Source organism: Lissotriton vulgaris, chromosome 3_1 (genome assembly GCF_964263255.1).
Source record: "Lissotriton vulgaris chromosome 3_1, aLisVul1.2, whole genome shotgun sequence".
Classification (NCBI taxonomy): Eukaryota; Metazoa; Chordata; class Amphibia; order Caudata; family Salamandridae; genus Lissotriton; species Lissotriton vulgaris.
In genome coordinates this window covers 336,060,589-336,085,715 of record NC_141689.1, presented here as the reverse complement: position 1 = coordinate 336,085,715, position 25,127 = coordinate 336,060,589, and the positions used below count along the sequence as shown (strand labels likewise).

The following is a 25,127-nucleotide window of genomic DNA, read 5'->3' as shown; positions in this document are numbered from 1 at the left end:
GGAGGTGTTCCGCCATGAGGAAGATGTTCCTCTGAATGGCCCACTTCCACATGCTCTGAGCCAGATGAGACAACTGTGGAGAGTGTGTACCTCCCTGCTTGTGAATGTAGTACATGGCCGTCATGTTGTCCGTCCGGATCAACACGACCTTGTTGCACAGATGTACTTTGAATGCTTTCATTGCCAGGAAGATAGCCATCAGTTCTAGAAGGTTGATGTGCATCTGCTTTTCTGCGTTGTCCATAGTCCCTGCACTGTGTAGCGGAGTACATGAGCTCCCCATCCTTGGAGAGATGCGTCCGTTGTCAGAATGATCTGTGGCACAGGCTCCTGGAACGGTCGTCCCTTGCAAAGGTTTTGTGGATTCCACCAATGCAGAGAGTTGTATGCACGACCGGTTACCAACACTAGGTCTTTCAACTGTCCGAGAGCCTGATTCCACTGACGTGCTAAGCACTCCTGAAGCGGACGCATATGTAGTCTCGCGTGCAGGACTATGAAGATGCAGGAGGCCATCATGCCTATCAACTGCATGAACACTCGTGCCGGAAGCGAGTGTTGCGGTCTGAATTTTTGTATCAGCAATTGAATGCCGTTGATCCTCACTGAATTTAGCTGTGCTTTGGCTGCAAGAGTGTCTATTGTCGCGCCCAGATACTGGCACAAGGAATTTTCCGCGATTCTTCAGGACCTAGAGTATGTACTATGCAGTCATACAACAGCATGCAGGTGTTGTGTGTAAATGCAAGCACTATCGGGTTATTTTACCTCTGTCGTCATATCCTCTGCCTAAAAGTCTGGGATTAATTGCCACATGAGTCTTCGGCAGTAATAGAACATCAGGGGAGAGTCATAAGGTGGAGCTCTATCTGCCCGTGTTCTTTCTCCTTCACCTACCCGTTACCGCCGAGCTCGGATAACGGGTAGGTGAAGGAGAAAGAACACGGGCAGATAGAGCTCCACCTTATGACTCTCCCCTGATGCATAGTACATACTCTAGGTCCTGAAGAATCGCGGAAAATTCCTTGCGCGAGAAACATGTTGACCATGTCAATATCCAATTTCACCGAGTCCCACCACACTTAACTCAGTGGTACTTTGGTACTTAGGAAGTTGGTTTCACGTTTTTAACCGTGGAGGGAGACCCCCAGAATAAAGCAGTACTTTTCGGTACCCCCTACTACATTTTAAATCACTTTTTCCCTGACTCCATTGCCCACACACCCACACTTCACCATAAGGCTGTTGATAGAAAAGATCTCCGTCAAAGAGTCCCTCTTTGAGGTGAGCCCGTCGGGGATTGCACCGCCTCCCCGACGAGGAGCAACGCCGATGATGAAGCATGACACCCATTCGGGTGTGTGAGGCAAATATTTCCAACATAATGGATGCCCAAGGGTGTCACATCTACACCCATGGTCACGCCTAACACACATTTTCTTCTCTATCAGGAACAGTTCAGCTACCCTTTTTGTTAACAAAAACAGGAGCAGTGTCTTGGCCACGTGGAGATATAGGTTCGACAAGAACGGGTGTTGTAGTGGAATCCTTTTTTAATGGGATTCTATATGACTCCATAGGCTGTTCCGGGGCGATCTTTTGTTTGTAAATTGAAAGTCTACCCGTGTCGGCATCGATGAATTGTTCCGACTGCTCTTCAAGCGAGGGTTGTCGATGCTTTGTGACCAGTACCGCAGTTGTGGGCTTCGGCTCGTGGACACCTTCTTGGACGCTTCGACAGCCATCTTAGGGGCAAAGGCCTTAGGCACCACTTTCGGCTGCAGCGTGAACTGGATGGGCGCCGGCGATTTTTGAGGTTTACTGGCAGGCTTTGGTGGTGAAGTATCCTTTGGTCCGACAGCCGAAGCCTTTTCCTTAATTCGCTTCAGCGATTCCGACACCTGCTTCGAGAAGGAGGCGGACGGCTGCGTCGACTCGACGGGTTCTTTCGAGCCACCGCCAGGCGTGGACTCTGGGTTCGTACCGCTCTTAGCCTGGTCTGGTCGACGCGTAGGATCGAGAACCTTCTGAGCTCCGAGTCCTTTGTGTCGACGGTCTTCGGCGCCGTTTTTTTTGGGTCGACGTCCTTGACCAGTTTTTTCAGTGTCCCAGTCTTCGGCTCAACACCCTTTAGCGACCTCACCGGGTCGATAACACCTTCATGCTTCGTCGGTGCCGATAGTTCAGAGGACTTTGAGCCGACCAAAGCAATACGCACTTTCGGTTTTGATTTTGCCTCTAGTGCTTTTGGTTGCGTTGACACCGAAGCTTTCTCTTTCGGTTTCGATTTTGCAACCCGTGGCTCCTTAGAAGTGTCCGAAGCCAGGCCCGAAGGCGAGGCTGTAGAACCCAGTGTAAGATCAGGGGTAAGGCCATGTGGCGATCCCTCGACGAACAAGTTACTTACCTTCGGTAACGATATATCTGTAAGAAACATTAGTTAGTATTAGATTCCTACCTTAGAATATCCCCAGGCGTCAGTCTGGATCCGGAAACTTTTGCGTAGCAGTACCCCTGCGCGTCGGTAGGCGTCGTCTGCAGGCGCCCCCTGCGGCTCCGCGTCCGTCGTCGGCGTCGTGCGCCGTGATGACGTCACTGGAGTATATAGACGCCGCCTCCGCGCGCTGACGTCAGTTCTTTGCACACAACTTTTCCGCGCCAGAACACGCAGAGCCATGTGAGAACCAACACTGGTGCCATTTGAAAACTAGGGCCCTGAAAGGGATGTCCTTAACCCTAGGTATCAGTTCGCAGAACGGGGAGGATGGGTGGGTCGGTAAGGAATCTAATACTAACTAATGTTTCTTACAGATATATCGTTGCCGAAGGTAAGTAACTTGTTCATCTGAAAGAAACACGTTAGTATTAGATTCCTTACCTTAGAATAGATACCCCAGCAATACCAACCCCGGTGGTGGGTCTGCGAACCAATACATTCCTACACCAGAAAGTCCTGGAGGACAGAACGGCCAAAGAAGCCATCCCTCCGGACTTGACTGTCCAGGCAGTAGTGCCTCGCAAAGGTGTGCAGCGAGGCCCACGTAGCCGCCTGACAAATGTCCTGCAAGGGGACTCCCCGGCCCAGGGCAGTAGTAGCCGCCGTGGCCCGAGTGGAATGGGCCCTCAGCCCAACAGGAGGCTCCTTCCGAGCTAAAGAGTAGCACGCTTTGATGCAGAGAACGACCCACCGAGAGATGGTCCGTTTATGTACCGCCCGTCCCTTCTTCGCACCCACGTAGCCAACAAACAGTTGGTCATCCACCCGGAACTGGCGTGTGCGATCCATGTAAAATGAAAGCGCACGTTTTGGGTCCAGACGATGGAGCCGCTCTTCATCCTTCGAAGGATGCGGAGGCGGGAAGAAGGAGTGGAGGGTGATGGACTGCCCGATGTGAAAAGCAGAAACTACTTTGGGCAGGAAAGAAGGTCTAGTCCTTAGAACCACCTTGTCTGGATGAATGGACAAGAAAGGAGGTTTGACAGAAAGAGCCTGGAGCTCACTCACTCTCCTGGCAGAGGTGATGGCAACCAGGAAAGCAGTCTTTAAAGTCAGGAGACGGAGAGTGTAGGAGAGTAGGGTCTGCAATCCTATGATCACCCAGATTTTTTGCTTTTGTTTCACTGGTTTACGACTTTCTCTGGCTGTGGGCCTGCCAATCAGACCCACAGCCTGGCTGTTCTCTTTCTAAATTACCTCATGTACCCTAGGTGCATCTACCAATTGGTACTGGGCCACCTTATCAGACCCTGTAACTCAGGGCATAGGTGTACCCAGGGCTGCCAGGGGCTGCAGCATGTATTATGCCACCCCTGGCTGGCCTCCTAAATTTGACACAACTGGCTGCATGACAGCTGGGGCAAAGTCGTGTAATCACCCTTTGCTGTAGGTGTAGTATACCTATACCTAACCCTAAAATGGACACACAGATTCCTATCAGTCACTCCTATGGCAGGCCTTGACAATCCTGAAGGCAGAGTGCTTGGAATCGTGTGAGATGGTGCTCTGGCATGAGCTGAGCCTGTCTGCAGCTTGCGGAACCAAGTCCTAATAGCTGTTCCATGATAACGCATACCATATACTCTTAAGTGCATTATAATCCTCGCGGTTAAATGCTAACTTTGGTATTGCTTTATCAAAACATGTCGAGTAAGGTGTCATACGAATTGGAATACTAACCCCTCGCCAATTCTGGCGACGGGGTTAGCATTCCACCCTTCTAGAGGGACACGACATGTATGTAACTGTGAACCCCGGTTAAAGTTAACTGAAGCCTCAGCTCCACAAAATGGATGCTGCCACCACAGACACGAGTCTGACCTCCTGCTGCTGGGAGTCCTTCCAGCGAGGGAGGCCTGGACAAAGGGTTTCCTGTCCGGGGCGGTGCTAGCACCGTCCCAGACATGGTTTTGTGTATCCTGGGTAGGCAGGGCTTTTCAGGAAGGTGACTGCTGAGTGGCACCCCGGTGCTCACTACGCATAGGCCAGTCAGAACCAGTTCCAGGGGCACACCAGCCCCTGGCCTGGGGAAGTCCGGCAGGGGAGAGGGGTGTAACCACCCCCCTCCTGGTCCCACCCATAGGCAGGACCTAGTCACCGGGTCAGCCCCCTTTTTTAGTATAAAGATAGGAGCGGGCCCCCTGTTCAAATTAGATCATCTTTGGAATCAAGATACCACTTTCTTCGAAAGGACTTCACGATTTCTTCTTCAAGATTCTCCCTTGTGGCTAAGGAGTAGTCACCCTGCATCCGCAGGCACCATCCTAAAGAACACTGCGGTCTGCTGCAAGTCCTTCATCACGAATCCGACGACCCAGCTCGACGAGACCCGGCTTCCCTGGCACCTCTGACCTCTACTCACCTCTACAGCCAAGCTGAGAACCGTGAGTGCGACGAGACCTCGAGGGACCGACGATCGCCAAGACTGCACGACATCTTTACTGCAAGCCCACCGTGTCCTCCACTGGTGAGTGCTTTGGGGTCCGAGAAGCCCCGACCCAGCGCAGCTCCAGCACCCAAGGTCAGCCTCCCTGCATCTCCACGATCGGCGTGGGGCCCTTCTGCTGTTTGCTGTGCACCGCGTTGTTTGGCTACTAGCCGGCTGGCTTGTGGCCTTCTGAACGACGCCCGACGACAACTCTTCTGCTGGTCTGGTTGCTCCAGGCTGGCCCTTGCTTCCTTGTTCAAGAGAGGCACCCCGGACCCTCCTGGTCCACTCCAGACGCCATTTTAGGTCCACCGCGTGGGCTTGAATTTGCCAAGGCTTTGTTGCCCAATCCTGGGTCCAGCGACGCCGACAGCTTCTATCTTCGTGGGACAGCTCGATCCTCCATCCTGGTCGCCGACAACGCCTCCTGGTCCGTGAGATCTTCGAGTCAAGCGTCACCCACTCACCTTGTCGAGGTGGCTACCATCCGGTGCCCTCCTGGTGCCCACTGACTACTGGCTAGTAGTCTCGAACTTGGTCCCCTCTGCTTTCAGGTGTCATCTATCTTCGAGATCCAGGCTTGGATCCAACTGAACTTTCTTCACTGGTCACCGGCCAGCATCTTTTCTTCCGGCTCCTGGTCCGTCTACGAGGATTCCCGACGTCTTTTCAGACCTATGCAGCTGCAGCCCCTGGGCTAGGTAACTTCGGCATTTCGGTGCCCCAGCATAGCCTCACTATCCAAGGGTCAGAATCTATCTTCGTTTTCTCCCTACCAGGTCGGGTTCGCCCGAGAACTCTAACTTTCTATTTCCTAGCTACCATAGACTTTTGTCCGCATCTCGCGTGAGAGTGCACACACTGCACCCGAGTCCCCTAGGCCTCCTAGTTGTAATCTAACGATTCCCTAGTCAAGTCCTAGCGATTCCAAAAGCTATTAGTACTGTACTTACCTGCTAGGAATTTCACATTCCACTTTTAGAGTATATGGTTTTCCGTGCCCCTCGGGCATTTGTATATACTGTGCTACCTTAAGTATTTTGTAAGAGTTTTTGGTTTGTGCTTAGTACCCTGTCCTCATAAAGAGTACAGGGCTGTTGTGATCTTTAATAAATAACTGTTTATTTTCATAACACTTGTGTGGTGTCCTTTCACTGGGTATTCAAGGGGTATATGTGTGGTAAACAGCTGGCTTAACACGCCCTCTCGAGTCTTTAGCCTTAGACTGCTCGTATCCATGCTACTAGGATAGCTGGTCTATAAGGTTGACTTACAACCAATCATCAATAAGGGTTGCTGGACTGATACATAGTGGGCACTAGAATAGTGACCACTGCATATCAGGCCACCTTCTCACAGAGAGGACAGGAATGAAGTTGCTCAAAGGGAGCACACATCAAGAACGTTAGAACCAGGTTCAAGTCCCACTGAGGCATCACAAACGGAACAGGAGGATACATGTGTGTGATGCCCTTCAAGAATCTCGTTACAACAGGGGACTTGAACAAAGAAGGTTGATCAGGCAGCCTCAGAAAGGCCGAAAGGGCTAAAAGGTAGCCCTTGATAGTGCCCAGAGCAGAGCCCCGCTGGGCAAGAGAGAGAAGAAAAAGAAGAACTTCGGAAAGAGGGGCAGAAAGAGGGTCCACAGCCTTTGCTGTGCACCATGCCACAAATCTGTTCCACCGGCAGGCGTATACCGACTTTGTGGAGGGACGCCTGGCTGCCAGAATCACATCACAGACTTCAGGAGGCAAGTCAAATGGCCTCAACTGCCGCCGCTCAATCTCCAAGCATGGAGGTGGAGACTGGACAGGTTCAGGTGGAGGACCGTCCCCTGCTGCTGCGACAGAAGGTCCTCCTGAAGAGGCAGGCGGATCGGAGACCGACTGACATGCTGAGTAGCTCGGGATACCAGTACCTTCGAGCCCAGTCCGGAGCCACAAGGATAACTTGGGCCCGGTCGCGCCTGATCTTCTTCAGCACTCTGGGCAGAAGTGGTATAGGCGGAAAGGCGTATAACAGACCGCAACTCCACTCGCGCCGAAAGGCGTCGCCGTGCGAGTGCCGTCTTGGAAACTCCAACGCGCAGAACTGATGACATTGCGCGTTCTCTTCTGTGGCGAATAGATCTCACCAAGGCTCTCCCCATTGCAGAAAGAGGCATCGCGCCACGTCCGAGTTCAGACGCCATTCGTGATCCTTCGAGCACCGACGGCTGAGTTCGTCCGCCCTGGCGTTCAGAGAACCTGCCAGGTGTTGAACCGTCAGAGTCACGCCCTGACGTTCCAGCCATTGCTAGAGACGCAGAGCCTCCTGGCAAAGGGTCCACGACCCCACCCCGCTTGTTGCAGTACCACATGGCGGTGGTGTTGTCCGTGAACACCTGCACTACACTCCCATTGACAAAGGGGAGGAATGCCTTCAGTGCTAGACGAATCGCCCGTAACTCCAACAGGTTTTTATGGAGCCGGGACTCCGCCGGAGACCAGATGCCTCTGATCTCCGCCTCTCCCAAGTGGCCCCCCCAGCCCTGGAGGGACGCGTCCGTCACGACAACGTGCTCCGGTTGGGGAAGGGAGAGGGATCTGCCTCTGACCCAATCGCGGTCCGTAAGCCACCACTGCAGTTGTCTCGCAGTGCCCTCTGAGATCAAGACGTGGTCGGACAAGTTGCCCTGATGCTGGGCCCACTGAAACTTCAGGTCCCACTGCAGAGCCCGCATCCGCCACCGGGCGTGATGCACCAGAAGGATGCAGGAAGCCATCAGCCCCAGCAGCCGCAGCGTCAACCTGACCGAAACCCGGGATAGCGGCTGAAAGATGGGAATCAAAGCCTGTATATCCTGGACCCGCCGTTCCAGAGGATAAACCCGAAACTGCGCCGAGTCGAGAACCGCTCCGATGAAAAGGAGCTTTTGAGAGGGACACAGGTGTGATTTCCGCACATTGATGGAGAACCCCAGGTCGTGCAAGAGGTCTGCCGTCATCTGAAGGTGTTGGACGACTGTCTGGGGCGAGCCCGCCTTCAACAACCAGTCGTCTAGGTAGGGGAAGACCGAAACCCCCAACCTGCGCAGATGGGCTGCGACCACCGTCATCACCTTTGTGAACACCCGTGGGGCGCTGGTAAGGCCGAAGGGGAGCACGATAAACTGAAAGTGCTCCTGGCCTACCGTGAACCGCAGGTAACGCCGGTGGGCCGGCAGGACGGGGATGTGAAAATACGCATCCTGCAAGTCCAACGCTACCATCCAGTCTTGCGGGTCTAGAGCAGCCAAGACCTGAGCTAATGTCAACATCTTGAACTTCTCCTTCCGGAGGAAGCCGTTGACGTTCCGTAGATCCAAGATAGGACGTAGGCCCCCTTTGTCCTTCTTGGGCACCAGAAAGTAGTGGGAATAGCAACCACGTCCTACTTCTGGCCCAGGAACGCGCTCGATGGCCCCCTAGGCCAAGAGGGCCGTAACTTCCCCCTGCAGAAGTGTCAAGTGGTCCCCCGACACACGGTGGTTCTGCGGTGGCATGGCTGGAGGAGTGGTCTCGAAGGGGAGGGAGTAGCCCCTTCGGACGATTTGCAGCACCCACCTGTCCGATGTGACTGCGCGCCAGCGGGCGAGGTGATGGCGAACCCTGCCACCCACTGGCGTCACATGGGCCTGAAAGCACGGACTAGGAGGATTTGGAGGCTGATGCTGCGGGGGTAGGTGTGGTCTGACCCCGCCGTTGACACCGACCGCCTCCACGGCGGTTTCCACGGCAGCCACTGCGTTGAAAAGATTGTTGCGGCGCGTGGCTGGCAGCACGTGTGGGGACGCCCCTTCCTTGGCCACGAAAGGAGCGAAACGAACCCGTTTGCTGGCGCTGGGTCGAGAGACCCAAGGACTTGGCCGTGACCCTGGAGTCCTTGAAGCGCTCCAGCGCGTGGTCTGCCTTGTCACCAAACAGGCGACAGCCATCAAACGGCATGTCCATCAAGGCATTTTGGACATCTGCCGAAAAGTTGGCGGATCTCAGCCAGGCGTGGCGACGAATCGCCACCGTCGTGGACATTGCCCTGCCCAGCGAGTCGGTCGTATCAAGACCACACCGTATGGAATATTTAGCTGCGTCTCGGCCCTCAGCCACAGCCTTGCCCGCACCTCCATGGGGCATTCTGGCAGCAGGTCCGCGACCGTATCCCACACAGAGTGGGTGTAACGGCCCAAGAGGCAAGCGGTGTTGCAAGACCGCAGTCCCAAACTCAGGGACGAGAAGACCTTCTTGCCATACTGGTTATACCTCTTAGATTCCCGGTCGGGCGGGGCCGACGGGAATGCGGTCTGGGAAGTCGAGGCCTGGATCACCAGACTCTCAGGGGTGGGATGGGTGGACAGGAACTTGGGGTCGTCCGGACAAGGACGGTGGCGTCTGGCCACGTTCCGATCAACAGGCGAACCTGAAGAGGGCCTGGACCACGTGCCCAACAGAACGTCTGACAAGGCTTCGTTAAACGGCAGCAGTGGCTCCTGTGGGCATGACTGCGGTTTGAAGACCTCAGTGAGGATGTTAGGCCTCACGGCCGCGACGGGGAGCTCAAGGTGTAAGGCCTTGGCAGCCCTCATCAACACCACTGAATAGGCAGCCCCTTCCTCCGACGCCACGGAAGGAGGAGAGACAAAGCCAGGGTTAGGAGAGTTGTCCAGACCACTGGCATCACCCAAATCACCTGTCCAGTCCACGTCGTACTGGCACTCACGTGACAGAGGGTCCTCAGACCCCTCCCAACCCTCACCGTACTCCACATCATCTCCATATTCGGAGTCAACAATGTAGACCGGCTCCTCGGGGTTCACAGGCCCCATCGGCGTCGAGTGACGCCGGTCCGACTCCGCGTCCGGATTCGGGGAGGGTATGGGGACGACGCCGCCCGGAGCCGGCGCAGGAGAACCCCGATGGAATCGGCGCCGGAGAGGCCGGAAGACCAGCCGGCGTCGACCCCGAAGGCCCCTGGGGCGCAGGGGTCGGAGTCGTCGGCGGCACCGGGGCTGGAGCACCCGATGGCGTCGAGGCAGGGACACCCGGACCGCTAGGGACCCCGGACGGTAGCACTGGGCCCGAAGGCGCCGTAGGCCCCGTCGGAGAAGTGAGCGTTCTCATGGCCATGAGGAACGCCTCAATCTCCTCAGGCGTCGCGCCTTGCCCAGGGACCGGAGGGTATGGAGCAGGCCACGCCGGCGACTCTTGCAGAGCCGCGGGGTGGGGTCACCCGAACCCCCAGCCGCGTCGCGCGAGCGTCGGGGGGAGCCGGAGGTACAATGTACGATGACGACGCCCCGACTTCTTGTGTTTCCTACCTGAGGAACCAGACGAGTGGTGACGACTTCCGGAGCGCTCAGCACGGCTCCGCGACCGCTCCCACGAACGCTCCCTGGACCTCCGGCCGGACCGGGACCGCTCCCGGGACCGCTCTCGACGCGGGGCCGACACCCGGAGCTCGAGTAGCTTGCGGGACAGCTCCCGCCTAGCTTTATTTGTCAAGGCCCGGCAATCGACGCAGGCGTCCACGTCGTGGTCGGGGCCCAGGCACCGGAGGCACTGTCGGTGATGGTCCGTGACCGACATCGTGCGGTCACAACCGTCACAATTCTTGAAACCGGGCATCCTACCGGCACCAAAAAAGTTATAAGAAGTTTAACAAAACTTGGTCAAAAGACCGGAGTACTGCTCTTCGGATCTGCGCTAACTGGCGCGGAAAAAAGAAGAACTGACGTCAGCGCGCGGAGGCGGCGTCTATATACTCCAGCGACGTCATCACGGCGCACGACGCCGGCGACGGACGCGGAGCCGCAGGGGACGCCTGCAGACGACGCCTACCGACGCGCAGGGGTACTGCTACGCAAAAGTTTCCGGATCCAGACTGAAGCCTGGGGATATTCTAAGGTAAGGAATCTAATACTAACGTGTTTCTTTCAGATCTGAGCCTTATTAAGTGTCTCGCCCCCAGTATCAACGTTCGGGCCTAGCTGCTCGTTTGAGCTATCTTCCATGGCCCCAAAGGCCCCATCGTCGTCTCCTACCTCGTCAACGACGTCTTCAGTATCGACCATTTCAATATCAGCGTCGTAGCTGGAGTCGATCTCCGATGCGGGATCAGACAGGTTCTCTCGAACCTCCCACTCTGCTCCCTCATCGTCCTCGGCATCGAAGATGTTCACCGGGTCAGGTGCCGTCTGCTGGGCTTCCTTGCGCGCTGCGCGTCGAAGTCGAATCGTCTTCTTGGAGCGGAAACGAGAACAAGCCATACAGCTGGCTTCATCGTTATCCGGCGACAGGCACTTGTTGCACACCGGGTGGAATTCGATGTGAGGATATTTCGAGTTGCACACGGGACATCTCTTGAACGGGCTCCGTTCCATGATGGTTCGTCGATAAGGCCTCTGGCGTCGACCGGGCCTTCAGTGCTGAATAGCCATGCGGCTCCTCTGGATGTCCGGCTGGGAACTGAGGTGGAACCAGACTGGGCACCTATCGCAAGACAATACCGACGATATACTAAAGGCCTTTTGGCCAAAAAGAAAGTTTTTTATCGATTCCGAACTTGAGTTAAGAAATATGCATCCGAACCCAATGGCGGAAAAAAACAATCTGGGGATGGAGTCGATGCCCATGCGCACTGTAGTCCAGGGGAGGAGCCACCTCTCGTGATACTTCGAAGACTCTTCCAGGACAACAATGTGCGATCATCCGGACCCAACACTAGGCGGCGATCTATGCACAGATATGAATTCAGCAGCCCACATGCCTCGAACCTATATTTCGCGCACCCGCAATGCACTGCTGATGATGTCACATATTAGATCATTCATGACATGGTGAGTGACATCACTGATGACATCTCAAATGACATCACTGATGACATCATCCAGTGAATTTGGTTTGCTTCTTTATTTAAATATGCATTATATATATAGCAATTTGCATTGAAGAATGAGTGGATATATATAAATATTTGGATGGAGGATTTAGTAGCAGTGCAATTGACTGTTTACTTGACCAATTTATAGTGTCTCACTAAATATAGTAGATAGGGACTAAACTGTGTCAATATCTGTATCACTTTGTCAGTTTTTGTGTATACTGGTTCTCCAGTTGGTTACTAGCTATGTGAAAGTCTATATTAGTTATTGATTAGATAACTGAGTATTTGTATGGGAGAGTGAAAGTGTGTGTGGTTCGTTGGGTGGTGTGTGACTGTCCAAAGATGTGTGAATAGTTGATTCAGTAGATATATGAAGTTAAAATTACATGTTTTAGCAGTTTGGGTGAGTGAATCTCTTTAAGGGTGTGGTGATGAGCAAATATATTTCTCAATGGTACATGATCAACAAACTAGAAAAATAAAAGGCAGTGTATGTGTCAGTTGTTGTATATAAATAAGTATCCATAAGACTCAATGATTGTGTGAGTGACTGTATGGTTAACTATATACTTGTAATAATGATTTTATAATTAACTAAGTATGACTTACTATCTAAATGAATAGATGAAGTGGTGTTTGTATAAGTGTGTAGGTAAGTAAGTATGTAAGTATGATCCATTGTTTGCCTAAGTGAGTAGGATGATTTCATATGTGAATAAGATGTGTGCTTCTGTGTAATGTTGATATAGGTGTATAAGTATTTTTGATAGTGTTCTATTGTTTATTGACAGCATGTATGAGTGAATCTACAGGTAAGTGATTAGATGTGTGCATACATCTATGAATCACAGTGGGTTTTTAGATACTTGTATTGCTGTGACAATGGATTCAAATATGATACTCTATTTTACAAAGAGTGATGAAAGATTTTACTTGTGTATGAAAAGGTGTATGTGATTGTTACATGGATGATGTCATCAGTGATGTCATTTGAGATGTCATTTGAGATGTCATTTGAGATGTCATCGGTGATGTCACTGACCAGGTCATGAATGATCTAATATGTGACATCATCAGCAGTGCATTGCGGGTGAACAAAATATAGTTAGTACAACTAACTATATAGGAGCAATTTCAATGGTTTTGTATGAGTGAAATGTCCAGCAAACTATAACACCCCTAAAACTTTTTTGGAGTGAATTTCAAAGGTTTTTTAAATGCTAATTCCTAACTATATAAGGCCTGAAACCTATGGTTTTTTAAGTGAATTTGCAAGGTTTTTTAAATGCTAATTCCTAACTATATAAGGCCTGAAACCTATGGTTTTTTAAGTGAATTTGCAAGGTTTTTTAAATGCTAATTCCTAACTATATACGGCCTAAAACCTATGGTTTTTTCAGTGAATTTGCAAGGTTTTTTAAATGCTAATTCCTAACTATATCTGGCGTGAAACCTATATTTACTTCAAAGGTTTTGTAAATGCAAATTCTATTAGCGAATAACATTTTTATATGTTAATATCCTTCTGGTACCACCTGAGCAGCCATCTTGTTTCTCAGTAGAACTGAGGCACAAGAGAGCACAAAACAAGGGTGGAAAACGCAAAAAGGGGGCAGGGTAGAGACCCCCTGACCCCCTAGCCCTTCTCAGGTTGTCCCAGAAGGACCCCCAAGGGCAAATTTTTTTTTTTAAAATAAAATCGTGGTTGTTCGCGCACGGTTCGCGTACGTACGCGCGCCTGTAGGTGTACCCTGCGCATACCCCGCAATTTTTCGGTTTTTTTTTCGCCTTGGGGGTCCTTCTGGGACCCCCTGAGAAGGGCTAGGGGGTTGGGGAGTCTCTACCCTGCACCCTTTTCGTGTTTTCCACTCTTGTTTTGGGCTCTATTGTGTCTCAGTTCTCCTGAGAAACAAGATGGTGGCCAACTCTTCCTGGTTTGGCCAGTTTGGAATGTTGACAGTCGACTACGAGCCAATCAGGATCGCGCTCACGCACGTAAGGGTACGCGCACGTACGTGTACGGTGTGAGGACCCATAAGCTCATATAGATATATATGTGTATTTGAACCTAATTTTCATAAAAACCAATGCAGCAATTTTCACCAAAGATAGCAAAGGCACATCTGCGTACCAGTCCCTACAATTTTGCAAAGTTTGGCATTATTCCGTTCAGCGGTTCGGGCTGTAGACTTGTCAGACCGTCCTATGGAAATTAACATGGGGAAACCACGTTTTGGGACCCCCTTTTTTTCTCAGCCCCCACTTCACGAATCCCCCCCGAAACTTTCAGGGAAGGAGCGGAGCTGGCCAAGATTTTGGAAAATTACACGCAAATTCCTCAACTGGCGCCAAAGTTATTCCCAATAGAATGTTGCAGATTTCCTATGGTAGCTAATCCTAACTATATATACCTACTGGCTATTGCCAGTAGGTAAGGTAATGTAATATATATTATATATATATATATATATATATATATATATATATATACACACACACACACACACACACACACACACACAGGTGGCAGGGTTATTCCGATGCCAGCAGACTGCTCTGGAAAACTAAACTCTCCGAATATAAAGCCTTGATTCAGAAATCTAAATCTGATTATTTCTGTTCCACAATCTGTACCGCTGCAAATAGCTCCAAAAGCATTTTTCAGATTCTGAACAGTCTTACTCACCCGGACTGCTCAAAAAAACCGACCCTTCCCACACAGGCCCTTTGCGATAATCTAGCTCTGTTTTTCAATGAAAAAATAGAAGCCATCATTCGCAACTTGAGTACCACCCCTACTCTGCTCGCCCTCCTTGTTCTGAGGAAGGTAATATAGACCTCGGTGCGTGGGGAACCCAGGATGGCACCCTGCGGACTGTCTGTTGGAGCTTCCCCCTATTACTGAGGCGGACTTCGACAGAACGGCTCGCGGTATCTCATCAGGATCGCCTCTGGACCCTAACCCCCATAAAATCTGGAAAGCTTCCGGAGAGGAACTCTTTCCTACTCTAGGCAGGATCTGTAATCAGTCTCTGCTTAGTGGCACAGTTCCTGCGTCTTGGAAACAGGCTCTTGTTTCTCCACTGCTAAAAAAAAACATCCTTAAACCCAGAGTGCCCACAGAACTACAGACCCATCTCCTTGCTACCGTTCCCTGCAAAAATTGCTGAACGTTGGGTGAGCTCATGTCTATCCAAACACCTGGAGCAGCATCAATTTCTGGACGAAATACAATTCGGCTTCCGCCCAGCCCATGGTACCGAAACAGCCCTACTTACTGCTATGGAGGACCTTCGAATGAGTGCAGACAGGGGTCAGGCAGTAGCTCTGATTCTGTTGGACCTGTCTGCTGCATTTGATACGGTAAATCATGGGATTCTATTGGAGAGACTGAGGGAAGCCGGGGTGGGTGGCACTGTGTTCCACTGGTTTCGTTCCTTCCTGCGGGATAGGAAGCAGGCTGTATCCCTTCCTCCGTTTCAATCTGCCTTCTCCTCGGTGTCTCATGGGGTGCCGCAAGGCTCGTCCATCAGCCCGATTTTATTTAACGTGTATCTAAAACCATTGATCACGCTGATCAAGTCTCACAGATTAAAGGCCATCAATTACGCAGACGACACTAAACTCATCCTCTCCTGGGAGGGTGAGGAATCGATTCCTTTGGAATCCTTTCATGACTGCCTGCGGGACAACAACTCACTACAGTTTAACGCCTCCAAAACGGAGGTTTTGTTCTGTGCTGGAAGTCGGATCCCTCGCCCTTTCCCGGTGGATTTTTGGCTCCCAGAATCCTCGGAAAAACCTCAGCCGGTTACCACTGTTCGCAATCTGGGTGTTATGATGGACAACAAACTGAGAATGGAAGCCCAGGTTGCGAAAACAGTGTCCACCTGCTCGGCCCTCATTCGGTCCTTACGTAAGATCTTGCCACTACTTCCCCTACAGGCCCGGCCTTTAATAGTCAGGTGTACTATTCTTAGTCGCCTCGACTACTGTAATGCGCTGCTACTCGAGTCTCCAGGCCTTCTGTTAGACAAACTTCAAAGAGTACAATCTGCCGCTGCTAAACTGGCCCTTGACCGGCCCAGGAGATCCTCGGCCACAGCAGCGATGGCCGAACTCCATTGGCTCCCGCTGAAACAACGAGTGGCCTTCAAATCCCTCTGTCTCGTTTTTCAAAGCCCTGCATGGATTTGGGCCCAGCTCTCTGCAAGCCATGTTTGACTGGTACATCCCAACTAGAGCACTTCGTTCTACAACGGCATGTCTTGTAAAAGTGCCGCAATTTAAAAAAGTTAGGACCGGAGGCAGATCTTTCGGAGTTGCGGCCGCTAAACTCTGGAACAGTATGCCCCTAGATATCCGTCAAACGAAAGAACTCCTTCCTTTTAGGAAAACGTCAAAACTTGGCTGTTTCCAAAGTGTTAAACTTGATGGTCACTGGACTGCTTGCTCTCCCCCTTGCTTCCCCCCTCTGGAGATATCTCAGCGCCAGGATGCCTGTAAGGCGACAGGTGCGCTATACAAATGTTTTAAATAATAATAAATATATACATACACACACATATATATATATATATATATACATACACACACACACACACACACACACATATATATACACACACACACATATATATATACACACACACACATATATATATACACCCACACACACACACATACATATATATATATATATATATATATATATATATATATATATATATATATATATATATATATATATATCTATCAAGAACAAAGGCAATAACGCAGCACTCTTCTTTTCACAGTAGATTTATTCCACAGGTCTCATGCAAAAACTCCTACGCGTTTCGAACAAACGTCTGAAGCACCCGACGGCGTTGGGGTCGAAGGCGGAGGCCGTCGGAGGAGAAAGGGACCTCATGGCCATGAGGAAGCGCTCAATCTCCGCCGGCGTCGCGTTCAGCCCAGGGACCGGAGGGTATGGGGAGGGACAAGACGCCCGCGACTCCAGAGGAGCCGCATGGGCGGTGTCACCCGAACCCCTGGCCGCATCGCGCGAGCGTCGGGGGGAGTCAGAAGAGCGATGATGCCTCTTCGACTTCTTGTGTTTCTTACCTGACGACTTGGACCCGGAGAAGTGGTGCCGTGCTGTGACGGTTCCGTCCCCCCCGACCTGTCCCTCGACCTCCTGTGGGACCGGGACCGGGATCTCACTCGGCGAGGGGCCGACTGCCATAGTTCGAGCCGCCTGCGGGACCGCTCCCGCCTGGCTTTCCTTGAAAGGGCCCGACAGTCAGGGCAGGCCTCGTCGTCGTGGTCGACGCCTAGACACGTCAGGCACAAGCGGTGAGGATCCGTGACCGACATGGTGCGGTCGCAATCGTCACAATGCTTCAAACCAGGCATCGGAAGACTTCGAAAAGGATCAAAAATGATCTCAAAAAAGTTAGTCAAAAATTGACTGGGTTACTGCTTTTTCCAGATCTGATCTGGCTGGCGCGGAAAAAAGAAGAACTGACGTCAGCACGCGGAGGCGGCGTCTAAGTACTCCGACGACGTCCTCACGGCGCCCACGACGCCGACGACGGATGCGGAGCCGCAGACGACGCCTACCGACGCGCAAGGGTACTGCTACGCAAAAGTTTCCGGATCCAGTCTGACGCCTGGGGACATTCTAAGGTAAGGAATCTATCACTAGCGTGTCTCTTTCAGATGTCCTGTTCGAAGAACTGGAGAAAAATAGGCACCGAACGAGACAATACCGACGCCCCAAAGGCCTTTTGGCCTTAGCAAAGAGTTATAACAAAGTTTCTGAACTGGAGTCGAGAAAGTACATCCGAACCCAATGGCGGAAAAAACAATCTGGGGATGGAGAGGATGCCCATGCGCACTGTAGTCCAGGGGAGGAGCCACCTATCTCGTGATACTTCGAAGACTCTTCCAGGACAACAATGTGCAATCATCCGGACCCAACACTAGGCGGCGATCTATGCACAGATATGAATTCAGCAGCCCACATGCCTCGAACATATATACTACAACAAAATGAGGTATAGTATGTATAGAGAACAAGTGACCCCAGAGGTAGGCAGAGGTTAAAGTTAGACAGACCCTTCTCTCTATTTGTGGTAGAATGGTCGAGCAGTATCAGAGGACAGTGTTAAGCATTTGATGTACACACTCAGTCTGCAAATTAATTCACACACTCAATAACTGAACTCTAGGCCAATTGTCTTTGCATAAAAACATATACTGTTTTATTTTTAGAACCAAGCAAGTCTGGCACAGTTAAGCAATAAATACTTTTCAGTACTAAGTTACTGGATCTAGAACAGTTCGAAGATGTAATAGAAATTGAACTTTGTTTGATTTACAGGGGATGCAGTAGGTTGCAACACTTAGCAAATACAGTACATTGAAATGAATAGGCTTTTTCAGTAAATTACAGGTAAGTTACTTTGTACGATACATTTCTTACTCAGAGCTGGATAAATGGATTTAGCATTTGGACATTTCCTGTAAACAGGTAAGTGAATAAGTTTTGGTTATTTGTGCGATTTTTAAAGAATATTTTTAGATTTCAAAACTCCACACTTTTGGAAGTAAATTGTCAATGTTATCCTATGGAAGAAAAACAGGTTATTGGTTCACAGGTAAGTAATCGACTGTGGGAGTTAAGGTTCTGGGGCTAGACTCAGGGGTCCCCCAGGGTCAGTGATGCACTATTGTTGTACCCTCAGCTGCACTAGAGCTGCCGGGTGGAGAGTGTCGAGGCCCAATGAGGGATAGGGGGTCTCCGGATGGTAGCTGCTGGCAAGCAGGCCACTGGGATGTGGGAGCAAAGCTCATAGGGTTAAGGCAGGGCAAATAGGGAAGCAAAGTAGCACAAAAGGTGCAGGCTCAGCAGCACGGGGGTGGCTGGATGCAGAGTGCTGTTTTGACGTCGGCCACCCTGTTTTCTATGGAGAACCTTCGGTTTGCAAAAGCACTGCAGGCAGGGGAGACAAAGGACTTCTGGATGCGACCACCACTTGGAGAGGTAAGTTGGGAAGTTAAGGGTTGGTTAGGCACCGTCAGTTTGGGCACACAAGACAGTGGGCCGTCGGCTGCAAGACTGCCTTTTGGGGTCAGATCGTCTTACCAGCTTCTGGTCGCGGTTAGGGGGGCCTTCTGGATTTAGGCTGCAGGGGTCGGCTGGAAGCATGAGGAAGGTCACCGGATCTTGGGTCAGGATCGTCGGGGGACCTCCTCCTTTTGTTTTTCAACTCAAGCTTGGGCCGGGACCAGAAGCTGCAGTTTGACCAATCTGGTGTTCATGGGAGATGCAGTATTTAGAAGTGAAGGCATGCAGGCCCTCGGGGTTTCTAGAGGTTGCTTGTTGCAGGACATACCGGGATTTCGCAGGAGCAGGTTCTGCTGATGCAACTTTTCATTTGTGCAATTACTCAAAATGTGTTCCTTCATAAACAAATTATAAAGTACAGTAAAATCATGCACATTGTGTCCGGTTAACCAACTATCCAGTGTCTTTACTGAGTAGTCTACAAAATCTATCCAGGATTGGGTCTGGATTTTGTGAGCCCCCTGAACCTAATTCTGTACTCCTCAATAGTGAGTCCAGATCCCTCAATCAGACTTTTCTTCATGAGGTCATAAGACCCTGCATCTAGCCCAGAGAGGATCAGAAGCCTGTCTCTGCAGTTACCAGAGAACAGTTCACACAGGAGTGCCCCCATAGAGGTTTCTTCACTCTTCTCTTCTCATATCACAAGCCCTGTCAAAGGCTGTGAACCACTTGGTGATATCACCTTCCTCAAATTTAGAGACAATCTCTTTGGGGATTTTAGGATCATAAGATTCCTCGCTATCCTGGTTATTGGTATTGGTATTGCTGCCACCAGAGATAGGGGCTACGCCCATCTCTTTCCTTTTATTTTTCTAGAGCCAGGAGTCTAGACTCTAGATCTAATCTCGTGGCCAACTTGGCTAACAAGCAGTCCTCTTCACTGGGACTAGTCTCAATGTTTTCTCTAGGTCTGTGTAGGTCCTAGGGTCCCAGAGTGTGATTCCTGGAGTTAAGGGTACAGGGCCCCTCCTCTCCCTAGAGATGATTGGGGGGAGGGGAGAGTATCAACCTCCTCTAGCACCTATTCTTCCTCTGAATGGTCATCACCTTGTTCAGAGGGGTGGCCTTTAGCATACTCAGCCAAGAGCTCCTGGAGCCCTACTTTGGTTGGATGCAGGCCCATTGGTATATTTTTCAGTTTGCATAAGGACCTTACTTCTCTGAAATGTAAGTGTAAGTAAGGTGTGAGGTCAAGCTCCTCCACCAGGTCATGTGCAATATTATCCTCACTAATAGTTGGGGGTTGTTGAGACATTCTAACCTGATAGTTCTAACCCTCTACCCTGACTAGAGTGACTTATTTTTCTAAAATTTTAAAGGAACTTAAGCAAGGTCCTGAAAAGACTTTTAGTATTTTGGAAAACCCTATTTCAGAATCGACTAACAACACTGCAGGATGTGGAAGCAAAATACTTCGCATCTCTTTTATCAACAGACCTGGTTACTTGGTCAAGCGACAGAGATTTGATTCCACTCAATCAAACAGGGTTCAGAGCGGGCATTGGAACTATTTCAAATATTCTATCAATAAGCTTGATAGCTGATAAATGCCAGCGTAACAAGCAGGAGCTGAACTTATGTTTTATTGATCTGCAAGCCGCATTCGATAGTGTGGACCGGGACCTACTATGGGCTAAATTAAGATCATGGGACATACCAGAGAGCTTACTAAGGGGCCTGTTGCTATTTTACACCGGCACATGGACACAAGTAAAGCTAGGCGACGGTTCGCGACTGTCAAGAATAGTGACCTCAGGAACCGGATTAAAACAAGGATGCGTTTTGGCGCCTCACTTGTTCAACCTATTTCTTTCGGACCTTTCCGGCAAACTAAACACCTGCAATGCTCATCCCCCGAGATTAGGTAACCTGCAACTCTCACATCTTGCATACGCTGACGACATTGTACTTATGAGCCTAACAAGAGTCGGTATGACCAGACTACTATCAGAACTTTCGCTTTTTTTGTCTGCAAACAAACTGACTTTGAACTTGTCTAAAACCAAAACAATGTTAATTTCTAATCGGCGCTCAACAGACTACAATATTTGCATAGATGGCAAAAGGCTTGAAAGGGTCTTAAATTATAAATATTTGGGACATTTTGTGGACGAAAAGATGACTCTAAAAGCGCAAAAACATTACCTTACGCAACGAACCGGAGCCTTGATCTTTGCATTTAGCTCTTTCTACAAAAAACTAGAAGGCCCTTAGTTTAAACCACTACTAACGGTAATTGCAGCTAAAGCCCTTCCCCCCTTAACATACGCAAGTGCAGCAATGCATGGCAAGGACAGTGCTTTGTTAAATACCCTGATTACCAAAATTTACAAGAAAGTTTTTCAACTTCCCCGCACTGCTTCACCAGCGCAAATGCGCCTAGAATTTGGTCTCATGAATGAGTCAGTGGGAAGACTATACACGTGCATTAAAACCAGGTACCGCATTAAAATGAATGCCACTGACAACAACTTAAACAAATTATTGTGGCAAGAAGTCGAAACGGGAACCAAATCAGAGGCAAACAAATTCCTGACTAAAGCACTGGAATTAACACGCACCCCCCAGCTATGGGATAAAAATCTGCCAGTTAACTCATTTAAACAGGTAATAAACAAAGCCGCCAAACTACATTCTCTACTTATTGACAAGGAGATCTTTTCCCATCGTTCACATTCTTGGGTTGCAATTAACAGCTACAAACTTCTTACTCCGGCGCTCTACTTGGACTCTACATACTCAGTTTTTACTAAAAAAAGGTTGATGGCTCTTAGATTCGGAAAATATCCAACGCTAGCTGATGCACCAGCCTGGAAATACACGGGATCCATCGCCTGTCGGCTCTGTGATTATAAAAAAAAGGATATAATCCATATTATTTGTCAACGTACAAAGCTGAATCAAGAGCGAACTCTTCTTTTAAAGAATCACTTTCTGACTAAAGGATTATGCACCTGCAGGTCAGCCATTATAGGCTGCTTTGACTCTACGGATACACAAATCAACTGTAAGATTGTTAAGTTTTTGCTTGCCTTTGAAAAACGCTTCATGACTAACACCTCTAATACTGTAGTGTGATTTTCTGAAACCTCATTTTACTGTCCTTTAACGAGTATTTGAATTTTACCTTGACGTAAATTTTGAACATGTATTCTTTAACTAATTTAAAAAATGTTAACATTATGATACAAGTGTAAAGAAAATTTGTTATGGTTTTAATTATCTGAACAATAAAGTTTTACTTACTTACAATTTCAGAATTCTAAAGGCAATTCATGCGATCTGTCGTGTGATCAGATAGTCCAACAAATGCAAGTTTGTATCCCACCGCTGATCGACCAATGTGAGAAAGTGGCTCTATATGTACTGGACCAAAGTAAGGTGCAGTGTGTGTAGAGACCACCAACCCCAGAGGTATAATAAAGGTTAAAGTCAGGGCTGACCTTACTCTCAAAAGTGGTAGCTTGGTCGAGCAGTAAGGCAGTACCAGAGGACAGTGTAAAGCATTTGCTGTACACACTCAGTCAGCAAAAGGTTTCACACACTCAAGGACTGAACTCCAGGCCAATTGTTTTTATATCAAAAGATATAGTAGTTTTATTTTTAGAACCAACAGGTATCAAAATATACTTTTCACAGTGATGAGTAATCTCAGGTTTATGCTTTGCAGAAAGGCAATGACTTTGTAAACACAATAGGTACAGGGGTTAAAATAGGCAACACAGTTCTACACACAATTTAGCATTGAGCTCAATGGGGTTTTCTACACAATTACAGTTGATTTCTTTGCAGATTACTTTTGTAAGTCCAAGACTGGATCCTAGATTCAGTCCTGGGGTCTAAGCTGGAAACAGGTTAGTAAAAACGTTTGGGTTATTGCAATGATTTTTAAGGAATAAAAAGGTATTTCAAAAGTTAACACACTTTTCAGTGAAAATCTGGCAATGTTATCCAATGGGAGAAAATTCAGGTTACAGGTAAAGTTTGTTCTTGTTACTTTTGTAATCCAGTACTGTGCTCCTAGGTCCAGCACTGGGATCTCTACTTAGAACATGTGAGTAATTACGTTTCAGTACTATGTGTGAATTTTAAAGAATATTTCTATGTTTTCAAAAGTAGGCAGAAGAAATTTTATAGAAAAGCAGAAAATGGATTCCTATGGAGAAAATACGGGTTAATGATAAACCCGGTTTGTGTTGCTACAAGGTACAGTACTGGCTTCTCTCCTGATCACAGGTGAGTACTTCCGAATTCGTTACTCGGCTGATTTTATAGGAATATTTTAAGTTTTCAAAACTTGACACTTAGAAGACTTTGAGTCAAAACAGTTAATGTTATCCAATGGCAGGTAATTGAGTTACCGGTTTCCGGGTGAGTACTCGGCTTGTGAAGGTAAGGTTCTGGGCATAGACTCAGGGGTCCCCCAGGGTCAGGTAGGTACAGTTGATTCACCCTCAGTAGCAAGGGGCATCTGGGAGCAGAGATAGTGGCCCAATGTTCGCCAATGAGGGCAGGAGGCCTTCGGTTGGTGCTGCTGGCGGTAAGCATAAGCTACCCCTGTAAACCAGTTGGGTTCAGCATGGACTCTTTACCTCGTGTTGGTCTACTATTTAAAGAGCCAGCTTTCTACACCCAGCTTATCGAGTCTGTATATTAAAACGCACTTTGCTTCCAGAATTTCCAAATGGCAGGCCACTCACCATACTAGATATCCCTACAGAACCTTCAGGCTTTTGTCCCTCTCACCTGCTGTTAGTGAGAGGGACAAATGCCAAAACAACAGATGATGGACAGGTCGCAGAAAAATGTCATACATTCACCCCAATACAGAGATCTGGGCCTAAATCTATAGTTTTTTTGCTCACCATGCCATTCCAGAAATAGACTCCAAGGTTTCCGGATCCAGCTGCAACCACGATCCCTGCCACTCTGCACCGGACGCCCATGGCCAGAGTCTGAGTGGGCCACTTGTCCAGTGAAGTCTCCCCAGCAATCCTGACCAGGAGTCCAGCTTTGGCTGACCACTCCTGACCTACACGATGCCACCTGCAGCCTGAATCCAGAGCTCCCCTGACCACGACCAGCAAGAAGACTCCCAACATCAAAAGGCCCCCCCGAATCCGAAGTCCCTGGGCCTTGGTGAGCGGAACAGTCAGTGCTCCTGCGACCCCTTACACCTCTACTTAACTCTGCTGTTGTTTGTCTCACTCTTAAAACCTCTGGTGCAACACCTTGAGCCTGTTTGTCAAAAAGAAGAAACACCATTTAAAAGCATTGGACGCCCGAAGCTCATTTTGGACTCTGCACCTGGTCACCCCTGTGGCGCTGGTGGTGCATGTTTGGTGCATCTGTGTGGACCCCCTGGGCTTATGCTTACCTCCAATGCTTAGCCCCTGAAACCCATCCACTTACCTGCAAGCAGTGTGGCTCCAGGCACCCCCAGTCTCGATTGAAAAGCATTGGGCCGAACACAGACTTTGACCTGCGCACCCAGCCACCCCTGTGCCGCTGGTGGTGCAGTTTAGGTACTCACTGGACCCTTGCCCCTCGCTGACCTTTGGGCCCAAAGACTGGATTTCTAAGTGTGGTATTTACCTGTTAAACCACATTATTGTTCTCCCCACAGAATATCATTGGACTGCTTCAAAAATATTCTGTCTACTTTTGAAAGTGAAAAGTATTTTCATTTAAAAATGTACTTACCTTTATGCAAAGATCTTGGTCTTAAATAAAAACAAAGCTTATTTTATAAAATTGGTGTGGATTCCCTGTTCGTATTGTATGTACATTATTGGTCAATGTTGTGCAATAAAAGTCTTGCACTCCTGTGTTCAGCCTAAGGTTGCTCTCGCCCACACTACCACTAAAAGAGCATTTTGGGTTTTACATTGAGCACTGTACACTTTTGAGGAACCCCTGGACTCTGTGCACAGTATAACCATTTAGTGGGCATACCATATACAGAGCCAGCTTCCTACAGTTTTAAAGTTCTTTGGAAATTGGGCTAAACAATAGGGATTTCAAAGTACAATTAAACTATTCTAAAACTCAATGACAAGCTGCATTATTAAAGCATGTCCAAAGGAATCGAACACTGTTTACCCTAGCTATCCTGAAGAAAAGAAATGTATCTGTTTGGTCATTGGTAATATCCAGGAAGAACATGCATTTCCTGACTGATCCATACT

General features: G+C 49.2%; 1 protein-coding gene across 2 annotated transcripts in view; it reads right to left on the bottom strand.

The window, feature by feature from the left end:
* The window catches only part of NIPBL (NIPBL cohesin loading factor), a 1,086,041-nt gene that overhangs the window by 623,285 nt on the left and 437,629 nt on the right, over positions 1–25,127 (bottom strand). The gene's annotated exons all lie outside the window — the stretch shown is intronic.